The 19,481-nt window shown below is 37.1% G+C and overlaps 1 protein-coding gene across 1 annotated transcript in view; it reads left to right on the forward strand.

Annotated features, from left to right (window-relative positions):
- The first annotated feature begins 1,230 nt into the window (after positions 1-1,230).
- LOC145681198 (uncharacterized) overlaps positions 1,231-19,481 on the forward strand; it is a 77,373-nt gene continuing 59,122 nt past the window's right edge. Inside the window, exon 1 of the mRNA XM_081752700.1 lies at positions 1,231-1,258. The gene's annotated coding sequence lies outside the window, so the exon portion shown is untranslated. The remainder of the gene's footprint in view (positions 1,259-19,481) is intronic.

Here is a 19,481-nt window from a genome sequence, read left to right on the forward strand (position 1 = left end):
CTGTAGTAAACGTAAGGATACCATATATTTGTACAGTCCGCAGCAAAAAAACCTGCAACATGAGTATGTAAGCTTATTGTGAAACGAGGAAGTCTCTTGCTCCAAAATAAATGTGAAAGGCAGGATGCCGTGGTTTCTTCTGGTGTGATTCGTGCCACTTAGACGTTATGTTGATTCCCTGGGCTGATAGGCGTAGTTTCACAATACACTTACATGCTCATGTTGCAAGTGTTTTGCTGCGGACTGTACAATATACCGCTGTCCGGATAACGGATTTTTCTGTGTAGTTTAAGGGGAAGATTCCACCTGAAAACTACGAAATTCTCCCGCGAAGCCATATCTACGATAATTTTCAGTTTTTTTTACAGTACTAATTTTCACTCCCTGTACTGAAAATCCCAGTAAAATTTTTAAAGCACAGTGTCCCTGACTTCAAAGTATCTCGAAATAATACTATCGTGAATTCACCTGTTATAGCTAACTTTAAGCCGAAGCACCCATTAGAAAGCCTCAAGAAGTTTACATACGAAGAAGAATATTCACAAAATTTACTGCTGTACATATTTCTCTTAGCATGTTGTTAATTCACTCGTTTATTCTAGATTTCGATCCGATGCATTTGGAACGATTGTAAAACGTTAACTATATATACAACATTTCAAAACCGAATATTTTAACCCTCCCGTGGCCTTGGGGTCAATATGACCCCAAGGAACACGCATTTCTTAAATAATTTCTTTGTAAGATAATTTCGGTTATTGATTCTTTTAGTATTCCTCGGCCTAGTCTGATTCTTGTCATATAATAAATATGCACATAATAATGCATAAGGTTTTTTTTTTAAATATAATACTGAAATTATTGGTAACGTATTTTTAGTGTATATTTTCGTACACGGAAAGTGAGAATAGTAATAGAAAGTGACAACATATGGTCAAGGTCAGTTATATGAATAGGAAAACAAACTTTCCCATCAAGAGCAACAACAGCCAGTTGACCTCTTTGTAAGCTTCTCGGCCCGTTGTTTTTTCAAAACATAAACATATCTGATTACGAACGTATGGACTTCCCAGAAAATAAAATAGCAGCACACTTATTGAAAAACAATTTTTTGGATTTTTCTGCGTGATACGTCACGAAATTGAAGAATATAAAAAGCGCGGGCAAGAGACATGGGCAATGACAATTCATATCAACGAATCATATGCTTTTGGAATTAATCACCAGTAACCGCAATGGAGTTTGGAACGCTTGCCGTGTAAGTACCTCTCTTTTCCTATAGTATACCTTCTCCAACTTTGGGGAGGAGCTTCAGCAAAACTCTGCCATCTGGCATGCCTTAGAAAAAGTCATTCATCATTGTGGGTATAAGTCTCCTGTGGCAAGCGCCCCACTGTGCATTACAGTCTTAAAGATTTATTTTTATATTATTGAAAATTCAGTCATAATAAATTGTAGTTTAAATGGGACTTCATATTTTCATTTCAAGCCCTGATACTTAATTTAAATGGGTTTAAATTGCAGTGCACAGCCTAACCATTAAGGAATACAGTTTACTTATTTACAATGTACTACGTCTCCATATTTTAATATTTTATTCTTTATATAATTCAAAATTAAAAGTTAATTATTTTAAGGAATGTTGTTAAATAAACTGGGTAACACATCAGACCTTGGGGTTATATTGACCCCATTGTCTAATATTATTATTATTATTATTATTATTATTATTATTATTATTATTATTATTATTATTATTATTATTATTATTATTTATAATAAGCCACCTAAAGACACTAGATTAACTATTATTTAGTCTATCGTTCATGTTTGCATGCCTTTATGAGAAATTAAATAATTGGGGTCAAATAGACCCCCTGGACGGGCGTGTGTGTAGATTTGAAGGGCCATAGGAGGGTTAAAATGGACAGTATACAGAAATTTCAAGGCACACAAATTTTCAACTTCAAGTTGATTTTGATTCTTCATTTTATATTCTTTAACATCTTAAGATTTTAATGCGAAGCAATAAGCTATTTCTTTTTTACTAAATCTCAGATTGTAAATACCAACTTTGATTACTATTGGATACATGTTATGAAAATTGCCGTCTAACTGAGAAATAGATAGACGTCCAAATGCAAACTGTGTGAAATGGAAGAAGAGTCGTCAACTTCCCTTCAGCTTCGACGTTTCTAATTGTATCACCTGGTGATAGGCTGAATACGTTCGATAAAAAGAAAAGTTGATTGAATCAATAATTTATTGCCGGGAAAGCAAAGCATGAATATTACAATGGTTTCCTTGATTGATAGATCTAAATCAATTTAAAACTTTGTTAAGTTTCAATTTAAGACTCAGTGCACTAAGTTTTCGTCTGTTAAGACATATTGAAATTTCAAGCCATTTTTTTTCCCGTTCCCTTAAGGAAAAAGAGCCATTATTTCTCCATTCTTCCAACAAGCATCCTGATTATCTTTTATTTATTTGCTTTTGTTTATTTATTATGAAGAGCGCGCGCGCGCGCCAGAGAGAAAACAAAAGATAAATAGCTTTCGGGAGTTGGGGAAAAAGAGGAGAGAAAAGATGCACGTTCCTGAGTGCATAAGTTTTCGTGGCAGGTTTAATTTTCGAAGTGGAAAACCACCTGTCAAGGTTTAAGAGTACGGGCAGAGGGGGTGAGTTTTCTAGGAGGAAGAGCTCAGACTGTGTGCTTTAGTATTCCCAAGAGGAAGTTACGGAACTCCAGCACCACTTGTTATATATATATATATATATATATATATATATATATATATATATATATATATATATATATATATATATATATATATATAACGCTGTCTTCCAGGTGTACATTACATCACCTGATGGGGCTACGGAAAGTAGGAAAAGTAGGGAAAGTGGCCGGGTCACGGGTTGATTGATTTTTCTTTCTTCTTTCCTTCCGTACGGAAGCAGTTGCCCCTGAGATCAATTTATTGGCGCTTGGACAAACTTGAACGAGCAAACCGGAGGCTAATCGCAAGTTCTTTATCTTTGTTACACGTCTGTGGCGCTGGAGACTTTGTTTACCATTCTTTCTCCCTTGTACAGAAGGTTATGCTTCCTTGTGTCTTACATTTAAAAGAATTTTTGTTTAGAATTTTAGAACACGGCGTTGCCAGAACATGAAACAACATAAATCTCAAAATTATTGGATCTTCTATCGGGTAGTATCTTAAAGGAATTTTCTCGCAAGAAGTTCACGTAGATAAATAACTAATATGTTATCACTGTGGGACGTAGTTTTTGGTTTGATCCGCCAGTATTAACTTTCCATTTCTAGACCTTAAATAAGATATAGTTTTGTCAAAGGAGATAAGACTACCAGTTTGAAAAACTTTCGATTCTTATCTTTAGATTGAACTAAATCGAACAATTTTGACCATTTCGTACCTTCATTAATATGAAAAGACAATCAGTAAGATGTTAGAAAACTTGAAGAAGGGCTGTAAGAAATATTGGATGAAAACAAATGTTAGAAAGACAGAAGCTATGGTGATTGAAACGAAGAGGTTTGTGTCAAATATAAAAGTAGGTAGGGAGAATATAGAATATGTGACTAGTTTTAGATACCTGGGTAGTATTATTAGCAGAGATGCAAATAATCACTGGTTCATCAAGCCCTGGGCGAGTGGTTCACCGGTGCGGGCGAGTATTTAATATCATACCGAAGGTAAGTAAATTATTTCTATTGTGGGATGTGGACTAGTAGTATTTTTCCTTGGGCGAATGAAATTTTGTTGCTTATTTGCATCCCTGATTATTAGTAATGATATGAAATAAAACATGAAATAAAACCAAGGATAGGAATGGCGAAAGAATCCTTTAGGAGAAAGAAAATACTATTTTCTGGGACCTTGAATGAAGAGTTGATAAAAAGACTCATACAGTGCTTCGTGTGGAATATTGTACTGTATGGATCAGAAAAAAACATGGACATTACACGAAAAGGGTGAACAATGACTGGAAGCTTTCGAAATGTGGGTGTGGAGAAGAATGGAGAGATTTAGCTTGGTCGAGCCGAAAAGGAATGAGAGTATGCTAGAAATGGTAGGGTAGAAACGAATTATAAATAGTATTAAGAAGAGGAAGAGAAAAATGGTTGGGACATTGACTCAGAAGGAACGGTATCATGGGGGACGTCTTAGAGGGTATGGTGGCAGGAAAGAGAGGGAGGGGCGGAGTAGACTATAATTAATGGATGATATAAAAACAAAGAAATCATATGTGAAGACGAAGAGATTAGCCGAAGACCCTGGAGCATGGAAGCTCTTCCCTCCAGTTGCAGTAAGTGACCTGCCAATTATGACACAATACCTATGGTGATATCTTCATTTTAAGCAAGAGTGGTCAATTTAACATTAGTTTCGACAGTTGGTATCCTTGACAAGAAAAATGATACTTCTTTTGGCCACGAAAACAGCACCATACTGCAAGAAAAGAAAATCAATTTCTTGAATCAAAAAGAAAAAAAGGTATGTGTAAATCAGCAATGTTATTTCAGATTCTATTAGAGAAGGGGGTGAATACTCTCCACCAATATAAATAGAGTACATTACGATAGTACTGATTAAAATATAGGGACTATCATATATCATAATCAGGGATTTGTGGTGCAGTTTATTCAATCAACACTACCATTTACAACATCTAACCTAATTTGAACGCCATATATAGAGAGGAATAAATTACATTACTGCAACAGAAACAAAATAGTTGTATAAAACAAAATAATATTACTTACTACAATATCAAAATTCAAGCTTTTGTAAATGAATATCATCAAGCAAACAAACGTGGCCAACGCTTCTTTCCAAAAGACTATACAAAAACTCCTTTCCTCTATTTATCCTCTCAGTACAACGAGAGATATAATGACCTCTATTGATAGGGGGATCAAGGCAAAATTTTCACCCGAGCAAAGTGGCTTTCGGCGCCCCCCTAGTCCTAACCTATACTTAACATCTTATTACAGCGATTTTAATATTTTAAATCCATTTTTCAAGAAGAAAAATTAATACTCAAATGCATGGCATAGGCATATTTAGTATACTTAAAAATATACATATTGTGATTTTATTATCATTATTTATGTACTGATACCTATGAAGAAAAACAATATTGAACAGCATTTATTGAATACTTTATTAATTTTTACTTTTGATTGTTATTGAAATCTTGTAATTGAAGTTATGAAACAATTAACAATTTTAAAACACGCATCAGCTGATTGGTTTACTTCTCTTCGCACGTCGTGCGTAGAAAATTTAAATCAGCTTGTAACTGCATCCAGGGGTGGATCCAGAAGGAGGGCGGTCGGTGCGATTGCCTCCCCCAGCAGAGGAAACTTTCTTATTTTATATATAAATAAAACCCATCCCAGAGTTTGGAGCTCTTAAAAGTAGCTCTAAGTAGCAGTATTACAACCCATCGCCCCACCAGAAGTCCGTCTTGGATCCGCCCCTGACTGCATCAAGCTGAATTTCAACTATCGTTTACGAACGGCTCAACATTACATATGTGTTGCCACTTTCTACATTGTTTATATAATTATTCACTATTCAATTAATAATAATAATAATAATAATAATAATAATAATAATAATAATAATAATAATAATAATAATAATAATAATAATAATAATAATAATAATAATAATTTTTAGGTGTGTGGTTTTGGCTCCAGTTAAAGTTCGGAACCCTACTTTGATCGGATTGGCACAAACTGTCGTAGGTCAAGTTCTTTTTAGTGAATTCAAATTTTATATTGGATGAATCTTATGCGATAAGTAAAACTGAATTTATTCAAAAATTAGCTTCGCGTTTGTATTTGTCAAATAGTAATTCTATACTTGCCCCTCCATCCATTTTTTTTCTGAATAGGTCCTGGATAATATTTAATAAAGTTTCTATGTTATTATAAATACCACGTTAAAAGAATAACATATATAATAAACTCAAATAACATTCATTGCCTGGGAAAATCTCACAAAGAACATGGCCCGCTATAAATAATACCAACTCCTTCATTACTCTTTCTTCTACATGCCATGTCTCCATTTGTCGATACAGCTTCCTAGTACTAAGAAACTCTCTTCTTCCATGGTGGAATAGAAAAAGATGATGTAATTCACGCTACTTTACAATAATATAAACCAAAGAAGTCGGTAGAAAACACGTAATAAAATTTAAGTTTTGAGACTCGTTTTGGTGTACCCTGACTTTGGCGCCCCGGACAGTCGCTCGAGTTGCCTGGCTCTTAATCCTACCCTGTCTATTGCTTAATACATCAACAATAGAACCACAATTCCACATTCAATTCGTAAATTAAACAAAACAATACGTCTTATTCTGTGCAGATTTGCTTTAACACAACACAAAATATGTTTTAATTTGGAATATATGGTATAGCACTTACACTTGCTTTTTCCAGGTGTTGCGTTGTGTTGTGATTCACAAACTTTGCGAAGACTAGAAAAGAATGTGACCTCATATCTCTTGAACAATATACGAACTGGATATTTTAATAATATACTTGACATTTAAAAAAATGTAAAATAATGTTGCCGTAAAAAGGACGAGAGGCATTTGCCAGACCAAAAGTATCTGAACCATTAATTCGATATTTTTACTGGAAAAATCAACAACTTGGTGCGGTGAATGGGAACTGGCATTGTGGTGGTAAAGAACTATACGTAATAGTGTAAACATTCATAAATGTCTCCAAAATTCATCCACATTAACATCCAAGTTACGTAATAGCAGACCTCTTCTAGATATGACGAATCACCAATGCACATAATTAACATTTATTCAGTATACGTTATCAATTAATTGTTTAAATCGCCGTGTTTCATCACATATACAGTATGTTCATATCAACACAGTTTCAGCCTGAGTTCCAACGGTATTAAATGGGAGAAAACAAAGGTGTTTTATGGTGGACTGCACACCCATGGTCTCCCTCAAGTTACGTCTGTAGAAATTGGGATGGTAATACACAAAATCTTTTCTTACCGCTTACATCCTGCGAAGAAACATTCCTTGCCACTGGAATAGATTATTTATTAGCACGATCAAAACTTAAAATTGTGATAATAATTCATTGAGGAAGAAACTTCTCAGGTCTGTGAGGAATAATTGCAGACTTGTAAATAGTCTAATAAAACTAACAATTAAATACAAGAGTGGGTGAGTGAGTTGTCCTGTTGATTAATATCTCGGGATATAATGGACATAATGTAATAAAGTAGAAGACAATGTAAAACATGACATCTACGCTTCACTTCTGGATAACTTTGCACTTAGTCATCATTTACTTCCACGCACTTCCTCCAACGACGCACCAGCCCTCCCATGGCGGCACAGTAGAAATCCTTGCCTTTGGAGCGACACCACGATAGTCCAGCATGCTGGATGTCTTCGCAGTAGTAGACAGATGCAAAAGTTACTGGGTAAAACATCAGGTTTGTAGGTGCGTGTGGGTGGACAGTGTATCCAAGCTTCGTCCTTGGTTAGCTTGCTAGTGTGGGGCCAGCATTGTCATGGAGAAGAGGAGGAATTCCAATGTCAAGTATGATGAGTATCAGTCGAGATTTTACCTTCTTCAGTATTTCTATGTATTGCTTTGAGTTCAAGGTGGTACCCTTGGGAAGAAACTCGGTGTGGACAACGCAATTCATATCGAAAAGCAGAGTCAACAGAAATTTTCATGCAGATTCACAGACCTTGGATTTTCTTTGGAGTGGGAAAACCTCGTGACAGTACTCCATGGTTTGCTTTTTCATCGTTGGGTCATAGTGGTGGACTCATGATTCGTTGCCTGTGACGATTTGGCACACGAAAGTGCAGATTTTCCTCAGCCATCCATTTTCTCGCGGGTTTCATCTCACCTGTCAACATCCTTGGAATACATTTTGCTCATATTTTGCGGTACTTTAGTAATTCCCTGATTATGAACCCGACTCATCCCGGACATATGTCAAGCTGCAGGACAACCTCCTTCTGCTTGGTTCCTCAGTTTAGCTGATTAACTTCTTACCCGGGTCCCTTTATGAGTCACGTCGATGGCAGTTAATGGTCTTTCAGAGCGAAACTTGTCAATAAGCTTGAAATGGCTTGAATGGATTCCCTTGACTGCATTGACCCATCTTTAAACAGTGCTCTCGTGCACGCAGTGCTCACAGTACACAACTTGCATCAGGCGAAAAAAATTGGATGGGTGCAACTCCTTCCGTCGTCAAGAATTCGATTACGGCTCTCTGCTTTAAACGCACTTCCATACCAGTAGTCATCTTGACCACAACTGCTGATCACGTGGGCAGATGAAAACTCTTCCTACGTGACGTTGTAGATAAGGAATAGTGGAACGCTTATCAAAGTTTCGACATCTGCAAATAAAAATAAGAGAGATATTAACTAATGGGCAAAGTTTTTCAGCATATCCTCGTAATTTAGTAATAATAAAAATTTCGGAGTCAATTTTAATTGAAAATCGTTAAAAAATGTGACAATTAAAAATAATTAATTTTCTCGAAAACAATGTGAAATGAATATTTTTGAAAGTTATTTCGCTACTTATTTTAGAAACTTCATGGCGAATTTACGCCACTAATTTTTGTTATACTGTAGACCTTTCTCTCCAAGTGAACATTGTCACCTTAACTTGTTTTGAAATTATTGTCAAATCCTGCTCTCGGACTCTTCGAGAAATGAATAACAAAGATTTTTGATGGTTATGTTACTTATTTCCATTTGTATTAGATTCACAAAATATGGTTTAACAGGATTTGCGGTTACTTGAGATATGCTCCCTGCTGTGTGCAAATGTGGTATGCTATGCCTTTAACCATCTACTTAGGCCTCATTGCTTCCATGCCGAACTGCATTGCTCCTGTACTGCTAGCACAAGGTGAAGTTAGTAGGTATTAGGTAAGTGGTCATAATATGCAGTGTGCCATGCCTATAGCGACCTACTAAAATCTCATTGCTTCAATGTCAAACTGCATTCACCCTGTACTACCAGTAAAAGGTGAAGTTAACAGATATTAGGTAGGTGGTTATAATGCGTTATACAGGGTGGTACTATAATAAACTGTCAAACAAATAGAGGTGATAATAGACTTAAAAGTAAGCAAAAATATCTATTGAACATGGGTCAAAAGCTGTACCGTTTTACCATGAGAGGTGTTCAAAAACTGGCGATGGCGGTGATACAATGCTGAGTATCTCATGAGCACGAAAAGATATTATTTTCGGGTCAAAATGTTACACAGAAAGTCGCAACTAAAACATTGATTGCGCCGTGTAGACTTTGTGGTGGACAAACACCGTGCTCGTGGGTTTTCTCGGGGTTCTCCCGTTTCCTCCCACTTTCTTCATTTCACCATTTTACTCATCTCTCATCATCACCGTCTCCTTTAGCCTAACCGGCAAAACCGTGGGACGTTAAACTTAAAGATTTCATTTCAAAACATTGATTGACATACCGATGGTCACCGGGGTAACACAGATGGAGAATACGTGTGAGAATTCTCCAGCTATCAATAGGGGACCTCATTATCGCTGCGACCGCTCCACCAGCATCGGTACATTATTCCATTTCTCTGTTGCGACTTTCTATGTAGTATCTTGAGTCAACAGGAATATCTTTACGCGTTCATGAGATATCGGACATTACATAAGCGCCTTCGATACTTTTGGACACATCTCATGGTAAAACGGTGATTTTGACGTATGTTCGTTTGACAGTTTTACAAATATATATTTCCATTATCACTTCCTTCTGTTTCTCGGTGTATTATCGTATCACACTGCATGTTATAAAGGTAACCAAGAAAGTTCTATCGCTTTTTGTGGAGGTCTGTGTTCTATTGGGACTCACACTGTGAGTTGAATGCGAATGGAGATAAAGCAAAAGTTAGTTGTTGGTTTGAGGATATCCAACATACTACCTAGTTATGGCAATTCAGTTACACTGTAAACTTATCTAAGGACAGAGTGAATTTGGGACCTTCACAGAGCGTCAGAAGGGTGTGTATGCTGCACGAGTTCAAACTGGGGTCAAACGCCACTGCAGCGGGGCGGAAGATATGACAGGCCTTTTGCGGGGGTGTCGTGACTACATGGACAGTGCTGCGGTGGTTTAACAAGTTTAAGGCGGTGACGAACCACTTGAAGATGCACCACGTCTACACAGCCAACCAGACCAACAGAAGACCAACACATGTACAAAGTAAAGATCTCCAGGCAGCAATTGAGGTAAACAGTGGTCAGACATGTGAGGAACTGAGATTACAATTCAATGTGAGTGGAGAAACAATTCGCAGCACCTCCATCAACTTGGGAAGCACTTCAAGTTGGGTCGATGGGTCCAAAATGATTTGATTCCGGGCCAGAAGGCAACCTGTGTTTCTTTGCTGTCTCGTCTGACGAAGCAGCCATTTCTGGACAGGGTGTTGACATGTGATGAAAAGTTGGTCCTGTACGAAGGTCCACGGTGCGGTTTTTGGTTAGCATCCATTAAACCGTTTTTAAAACAGCCGAAACCAGCAGTGCACAAAAAGAAGGACTTCCGTGTTTGGAGGACTGCTAGTGGCATCGTGCGTCGAGAACTGCTACTAGCTGTTCAGGGCATCAATGTAACTGTGTACTGTCAGCAGTTGAACTGTGTTCAAGAAAAACTCAAAACTCTAGAGCCAGCATTTCTGAAAGGGGTCCTTCTGTTACATGACAACGCTAAGCTCACGTGGCTAGGATGACCCGGGACACCATTCTACGCCTTGGATTGGAAACACTATTGCATTCGCCATACTCCCTGGACATTGCACCATCCGATTATCACCTGTTCCATTCCTTGGACAATCACCTTAGAGGACTCCAGTTCAAATCCCTAGTAAAGGTGCAAAATGCATTTGATACACTCTTCGCTTCATGGCCCACCAAGTTCTACCGCGATGGAATCCATAGCATTCCAGAAAATTGGGAGAAAGTCGTCGATAATGATGGGGACTATTTTTGATCTTCCAGGTACGCCTTTCGTGACATATCGATGTTCAAAGTGGTGGGTGATAAAGCGACAGAACTTTCTTGGTTACCTTTATAATAATCTCTGGTTGTGAGCTCCTCCGAGGCAGAAGAAACCTGACCTCGACTCCCGTTTAATAACTTGGATCCCATGTTTAACTATGGATCCATGTCTTTTATAGCCTCACTGTTGGGAGGCGCTAAGGACCAAATTAACGGCCACGTCATACCGAAACTATTTAGTGAAACAAATGTTAGCGAAGCTCGTACTATCTGACTCATTGTGTCCGATATGCCACTTATACTAATGCCTGTTGTTTAACAAGTGCAACTTCTAGTAATACGTATTAAGTTTCATTAGGTGATATGCTATCTGATTTAGAAAGAATTTTTACTGGTGAGTTTTCTACAATATAAATACCTACCCCACTCGGTTCTTTTATTAACTCTATCATTTTTATATTGCGCATTCCCTGGGAATATACCAGATTGTCGTTAGGGGAAGTTTCGACCATGTTTCGCTAAATAAGATGCAGTGTATACAGGAGAGAGTGACACAAGAAAGTGGCAAAAGTGGTTAAGACAGAATAACTATTGACGATATATTCTAAGCCCTTGGAAGGTTTTTTTTTTTTTTTTTTTTTTTTTTTTTTTTTTTTTTTTTTTTTGTTGACAGGCAAATCCTCTTTTATAACGGACCATTGGTTTGAAAGGGAAAGTAGTAAAAGGAGTGGTGGAGATTACAAACTGATAGAGATGTTGCCAGGTTTCGTTATGAATGAAACGTGTAAACTTATTCTAAAATGTCACTATTGCAGGGGCGAATCCAGGACGGACTTCTGGGGAGGGGGAAGGTGCGGTGGGTTGTAGTTCTGCTACTTAGAGCTACTTTTAAGAGCTCCAAACTCTGGGATGGGTTTTATTAATATTTAAAATAAGAAAGGTTCGTCTTCTTGAAGGGGGGGCAATCGCCCCGATCGCCCCCTGGATTCGCCACTGCACTATTGTATCAGTTGACATTAATATTATTTGAAATTCTTATCTGTTCGCGCAAAGTAGGCTTTGTGGTGGACAAACATCGTATTTGTGGGTTTCTTCAGAGTCCTCCCGTTTGCTCCCACTTTATTCATTCCACCATTGCATTCATTTCTCATCGTCACCGTCTCCTTTAATCTAGTCGGCATATCGTGGGACGTACAACTGAAATATTTCATTTTATTTCATTTCTAAATATAATGTACGAAGTTACTCTTTCATTTTTCATCTTTTCATTTCGATACTTTTAACTAAATTTTGAAATGTCACTCTACATGTTACACTAAACATGTTTTGACCATATCCTGAATATGACGGAGAGCAGAGCATAAGATTTGTGAAGATCAAAATGAGCTGACAAGACAGCTAGAGCCATCTATTGTGTCTCTACGTACTTTTCTCAGCCATCAAGGAAGTGGTGTCATCAGACGGTATTCGAACGAACTAGTAATACTATACTTCAAGTGATCAGAATTAATATTATACAATTTCAGATATTTTCTTTCACGACATTTCGCTACTCCGTGTAATACAGTAGCAGCACATGCATTGATGATTTTTGCAGTTGCCTACATAACTCCAATATTTTAAATCTATACAAAAGTGTTTATGGTCATGGTCCGCGAAGGGAATTTTCTAGAGGGCATCTCCCTGGTTGGTATATTACGATTGGTGCTTTTTTTTATATGAAGAAAGTCTTAAGAAATTTGTTATAATCGTGCAGCCATAGACAAGAACATAGACATGTAACAGCGTTGGAGATTGAGATGTAAACATTTTTTTCTACTTGAAAAATTCGTCCTATTCAGTGCAGATGCCTCTTGTGTAGCAACCATTACGCACAATTAGTGATAGACAAATTCCCGGGAAAATATTTTTCAGGAATATTCCCCGGGACGATTTAGAAAAATATTGATATTCCGGGAATTTATGTACAAACAGAAAGAAAATTGCATTCTTGTAATACAGTATGATTTTTAAATATAATTCGACCTTTTTATTCATATTGCTGTCTCCATAGGATTTTTAAAAATATATATATTGAACACAAGCTCTCCACTGACTTCTATCCTTAGCTAACTGCATCCAGTTTCTACTTTGTATTCCAATCTCTGCGAGATCCATCTTAATATTGTCCTCCCATCTGCGCCTAGGTCTTCCTAATGGTCGTTTTCCGATTGGTCTTCCAGTCAAGACTTTGAAAGCGTTTCTACTTTCTTCCATTCTAGCTACATGACCCGCCCACCTATGCCTCCTAGACTTGACGACCCTAACAATCTTGGGTAAACCATATAAATTATGTAGTTCCTTGTTATGAAGTTCCCGCCATTCCCCATTCCCGTTCCTCTTGGGTCCGAATATTCGTCTCAGGATCTTGTTCTCAAATACTTTCAGTCTATGTTCTTCCCTCAGAGTAAGTGACCATGTTTCGCAGCCATACAGAACAACAGGCATGATTATCGTTTTGTATATTTTAAGCTTCAAATTCCTCGACAGAATTCGGGACGACAAGAGATTTTGAACCGAATAGTAACACGAATTCCCTGCTTTTAGTCGACATTTAATATCTCCGTGAATATGATTTTCCTCTGTTAATATTGATCCTAGATATTTGAAATTATCCACTTTATCAAAAGTATTATTTAATATTTTAACGCATCCATAATTTGCTATATTCCGGTCCCGACGCACTTCCATGTATTTAGTTTTCTCTGCATTTACTTCTAAGCTCACTTTTTTTTCGAGTATTTGGCGAATGGTAAATATTTGGTCGATAGTTGATCGATTTCGTCTAAATCCGCACTGATAATCTCCAATAATTTCATCTGCGTATGGGGTCAGTCTTGCTAATAGAATATTTGAAAGGATTTTATAGGACGTTAACAAAAGAGAAATGCCTCGATAATTATTGCAGTCAGTTTTGTCTCCTTTCATGTGAATTAGAACAATGATTGATTCTTTCCACTCTTGTGGCAATTTTTCCTTGTTCCAGATAAGGAGAATGAGTTTGTGTATCTTGTTCCACAATTTTTCGCCTCCAGCTAAAATTAACTCAGCCACAATTTCATCTACACCCGGAGACTTGTGTTTCTTTAATTTCTTTATAGCGGTTTCTACTTCTATTCGGTTGGGTTCTGGAATATACGGTTCTGGGGTGTGTATCTCCTTTTCTCCACGCACACTAATTTTCGGTTGCGTGTTAAGCAAATCGTCAAAGAAATCTTTCCATCTATTTAAGATGCTATCCGTGTCAGTGAGAACTGTACCGTCATATTTCTTTAATATATAAGCACGAGGTTGATAGCCTTTTTAAAATTCGTTGATTCCCTTATACATGTCCCGAATGTTTTTATTTTTACTATTATCTTCAAGTTCCTTAATTTTAGCTCTCAGAAAATCGCGTTTCTTTGTTCTAAAAGTTTTGGAAGTTTCCCGCCTGATATCTGCGAAATTTTGTGTAGTTATTTCATTCGGATTTTGTAGCCAGCGTAATTTTGCCTGTTTTCTCTTCTCTGCTAGTTTTATGCATTCCTGGTCGAACCATGGTTTGTTCCTACGTATTTCCCCGTGTCCCAATTTTTCTTTTGCTGAAATTTTAATGCTATCTCTAATTTCAATCCAGGTATCCTCAACACTAGTGCACTCCGAATCTTCTAAAGCCGAGAATCTATTCAAAACTTCAATCTGGTATTTCTCTCTTACCTGGCTCTCTTCTAATTTCTTTAAATTGAATCTCTCCGGACAATGAATATTACCTTTATTCAACGATAATCTCTCTCGTATTATCGCTGCTACCAGGTAGTAGTCTGTGTCACAATCAGCCCCTCTAAACGATCGGACATCAATTATGCTAGATTGCCTTCTTCTATCTACTAAAACGTGATCAATTTGATTGTGTTTCCCCGTTTGGTGATGTCCAAGTGTACTTATGAACGTCGCGATGTGGGAATTTTGTACTCTTCACGATTAGGTTTTTGGATGTTGCAAAGTTCACGAGTCTAACACCGTTGTCATTACTTTCCTTATGCAGACTTTCGTTCCCTATAATCGGTTACACCGCTAAAACAGTTTAAATATATGTGCAAGTGGATTTTCTAAACTTGTCCCCAGGTCGGTAGCCAGCCCAAAAATGTAGGAAGGGGGGCGGCTGAAGTTAGGGAGGGCCCGATCCAAAAATATTATAGTTAATCACCATATTACATTTCATTTGCAAGACTACCGTGCCGTGAAAAGTTTTTTTTGGGGGGAGAAAAATTCTTTTTTGGGGGGAGGGGCCGACCCCCTAGACCCCCTGGTCCCTACTACTGATATTATAAACATATTAAATTTTTTAAATGTTCTAAACAAATTAGTTTGGGTAACTTGCAGTGAACATATCTAGACTGTTGAAAAATTCGTAAGATTGGCAATGTATGACCTACAGTATATAGAGAATGTTGAGTTGAGGTACACGGTGTTTTGTTACTGTGTTATTACTGCATACTATTAAAGCTCTAATTTAAGAAGAAGATGGGCTATTTCGAATAATATACGGTACCCGGTGTTACAACAATTCGCCAACAACGCTTGCTACATAAATACAAACGTAAAAAAGCAAACAAATTCTAATTAACACAAGTTCGGAAACACCGGTACTAATGAAACATCCCGACAAGCAACCGTAATTTTGATATATAAACATTACATTTTAAAAATATATGCACTTACAACTACACAGAGTTCTTTATTCAATATCTGATTCTTAATTTTAAGCTTATGCATTCAGTTGGAATGCTTTCGTCGTCGTTTTGAAGAAAGAAAAGTAACTATAATCGTTAATTTACGAAATATAGCTCACTGGTAGAATTGAGAGGTATCTGAGAAGACGACGAGCGTTGTTTTTTGGTTTGTAGGGCATGTGGGTAGAAATAAATAAGAATAAATATTTAGAAAAAAGAGAGTCGAGGGTCCTAGTTTAGGAAGAAAGAAAAGGAAGGTTCTTAGGGCGTTTAACACCTTGGATGCGTGTTCCGTACCTCAGTTCCTGGGCGTCGACTGGTCGTCTCCATGTCTTGGCCTCTGTATCGAATTGGCGTGGGATTTGGAATAGATTTCTCCTGCTGTAGCTCACACTCGCTCCTCGTGTACTTCTCCGTTTCTCGTGTGCTAGTCCGCTTCTCGTGTGCTACTCCCATTTTCCGGGTCCTGGAACGTTTTTCCCTACCAACCAAAGAAGGAAGATGACCGTCGAAATTGTGGAAAACATCCAAAGTACGCACGTGTAAGGATTCAGGAAAATGCAAGGTAAATGGAATTCTCGACTTATTTAATAATTTATCAACAGTTACAGAACACTTCGGTTACATCAGGTTACATAAGCTACATAAATTTACCAAGAATGAAGAATGAGGAATCGTCTGCTAAAGAAAATTTTGAAATGTTTGCTGATTGTCTTATTATTCCAAGTTGTGACTGTTTTACATCATCCATAGAAAATAAGGTGGAAAAAAATAATAAAAAAATTGAAATCGTTATTAAATCTTGAATTGTCTTTATACTGATTACTAGGGTTAGGATTTTATTGCACTATAAATGCGGGTAAAATGCAAAATAAAAAATGCAATTATGCACTAAAAATCTAAACAAAATGCAGTATAATTTGAAAAAAATGCTTTCACAGAGAATCATCCGTTACTATTTATTAGTGTATTATATATATATATATATATATATATATATATATATATATATATATATATATATATATATATATATATATATATATATATATATATATATGTGTGTGTGTGTGTGTGTGTGTGTGTGTATGTGTGTGGTTCTACTCTGTTGTGTTTTTCTCAAAAGAGGCACGTAACACTGAGTTGCAATAAACAACAAAAATCATATGAAGGTTTTCGAATTGGAATGCATGGCGGTTGTCTGCAAATAATGATTTGTACATTGAAAAGGTTCTTTCAGTTTCTACAGAAACCACCGGAGCATATTCGAAATAGACCATATCACTTATTCCTAGATCACTTTCTAATTTGGGCAGTACAAATTTTCTGCCTGAAAGAATGTCCACTATTGCACACAAAACCTGGTAACCTGTTTTTTTTTTCAATACATCTGTCATTTTTCTTGACACTACCAGTCCTACATCCCCAGGAACACTTTCTAATGCACTTACTACATTTTTGATTGAGTCAATTGAAGTTGTCAACTTTTCTCCAGATTTTTCTAAGGAAGTAATCACACCTGGTAGAAATCCAAAATTAGATTGAATGTACACAAGCTTACCTTGAATTTCAGGATTGGCCAATATCTCTTGTGCAGTTCGAATCGCGGAAGCTTCGGAGGGGTCGTTTTCTTCACAGCTTCGAAGTTTTGACAATAGTATTTACAGGCTTCTAGCCACGTTCCCCACCTGGTAAGAACGGGGCTAGGTGGTAGAGGGAGTTCAGGATGCTCAGACTTAAAAGCAGCTACACGTGATGGGGCCTTACTCAACACTTTCTTTACACTTCCTATGAGTTTATCACCATTAGGAAACTGCACACGTATCTCTTCAGCCACTCTGTGGCAACCATGCGCGAGGCACGTAATGTGAACCATTTTCGAATATAGCGCCTGCAGTGAGTTCGCTGCTTTTACCATATACGGTGCAGCATCGGTTACAAAGAGCAGCACGTTTTCGTAAAGGACGCCATTAGGCCATAAGAGATGCATTGATTTATCAAATAACTTACTGATCGTGGAATAATTGACCTTTTCCAGAACTTCGCAATTCAAAAGAAATGTTTTACCCGGCCCACCCTCCTGCATCACTCCAACAACAACATTCACTACATTTCGTCCCTCCGAATCACACGTTTCATCCATGGACACCCATATTTTCTTTCCGTCCACTTCTTGTCTAATACACTGCATTGTTTTCTCGTAAAGTTTGTTCACGTAATTCTTCCTTAATGTCGAAGAATCGGGGAGGGATTTACAAGTGTATTTTTCCAAAGAGGCACGCAATGTCACGTTGTCCACTTTGTTCAACGGAATGTCAGCACAAATAAATGCTTCGCACAAATCTTCGAAAAAAACAGAATGATTTTTAGATGTACCACACTGCGGGAGAAGTTGTTGCGCGGCGTTTGCCCCTCGTTTCGCACGTAACTTAAGTCCCCGTGTGTGTTTGTCCCTTGAAACATGCTGTTCAACGGTGAATTTTCTTTCGGCCGAAACTGCCGTATCACACACCTTACAGTAGAGAACACTTCCATCTGTTATAAATATTTTTTCACCTCCAAATTCACTCACAAATCGTTTAAGCTTGGAAGCAGTACTCTCTTTTATCTTCGGCATTTTAACCAGATAAACTGCAGAATTAGGCGTCTACCAACAGCTCAAAAAAACAGAGAATGCCAATGTCACTGAATTCTCGCTCCTTCGCTTCATGTGACTAATCGCCAGAGACTGCAGTCTGCGGACATTGGCCACACCTACTCCAACGAATTTTCGAACTAGAATAGTGTAGAGCAATTTTCCTTGCATTTTATTTTGTGTAGGCGGAAGCATTCTGCTTTCTGCTTCAATTTATTGTTTTTATAAGAAAAATGAGAATTATGCAGTTAAAAGTAAGAATAAATACTAAATATGCATGTAAAATGCCCAAAAAACTGTCAAAATGCACTTATACACAGAAATGGGCAAAAAATGCAAAAAATGCACAAACAAGTTTGTCTTAAATGACTTCTTTTTAATAAAACAGGATTTATAACACAACAAGCAATGTTTATACTAATCCAGAAAAAAGATGCAAAATCATCAAGATCCTAAGCCTACTGATTACTAATAATATATGGGAAATCCAATATTTCTGCATTAATCAGAGAGCGATAAGTGCAGGGCAAAATCTGATTCTTCGGATGGGATATCTGAGTCTGGATAATCACTTTCACTGGTACACAATTCAATAGATTCTTCACCGTTTTTCGTAGAAGTACTTTGAATCATTTCCACCTCTTCACGTGATTTCTATACATGTTCTTTTCTGAGCGTGTCTGACTTATTAAGCAGTTTCCACTTATATGCCAAAAAAGTAAATTTCCTTCTCGTTAATATTATATTATTAATTACTTATGTAAAGTACAGTCAACGATTTTCAATCTTTTATACCTCCAAATTATTTAAAACCTACAAGTAAATTATAACAAATGAAAATAAAGTAATTAGTCATATAATTGTTATAATTTGGAAAATAAAGAAATGGAAATAAATTCCCTTTCGGGAATTTATATGCCAGGGAAAAAACTCGGAATATTCCGGTTTTTTTATTTTCCTTCCCACTGCCCATCACTACGCACAATAGTTGTTAGGCGAAAGACATGTGCAGGGAATAGAAC

This window comes from Thermobia domestica, chromosome 3, assembly GCF_964235325.1.
Source record: "Thermobia domestica chromosome 3, izTheDome1.hap1.1, whole genome shotgun sequence".
NCBI lineage: Eukaryota > Metazoa > Arthropoda > Insecta > Zygentoma > Lepismatidae > Thermobia > Thermobia domestica.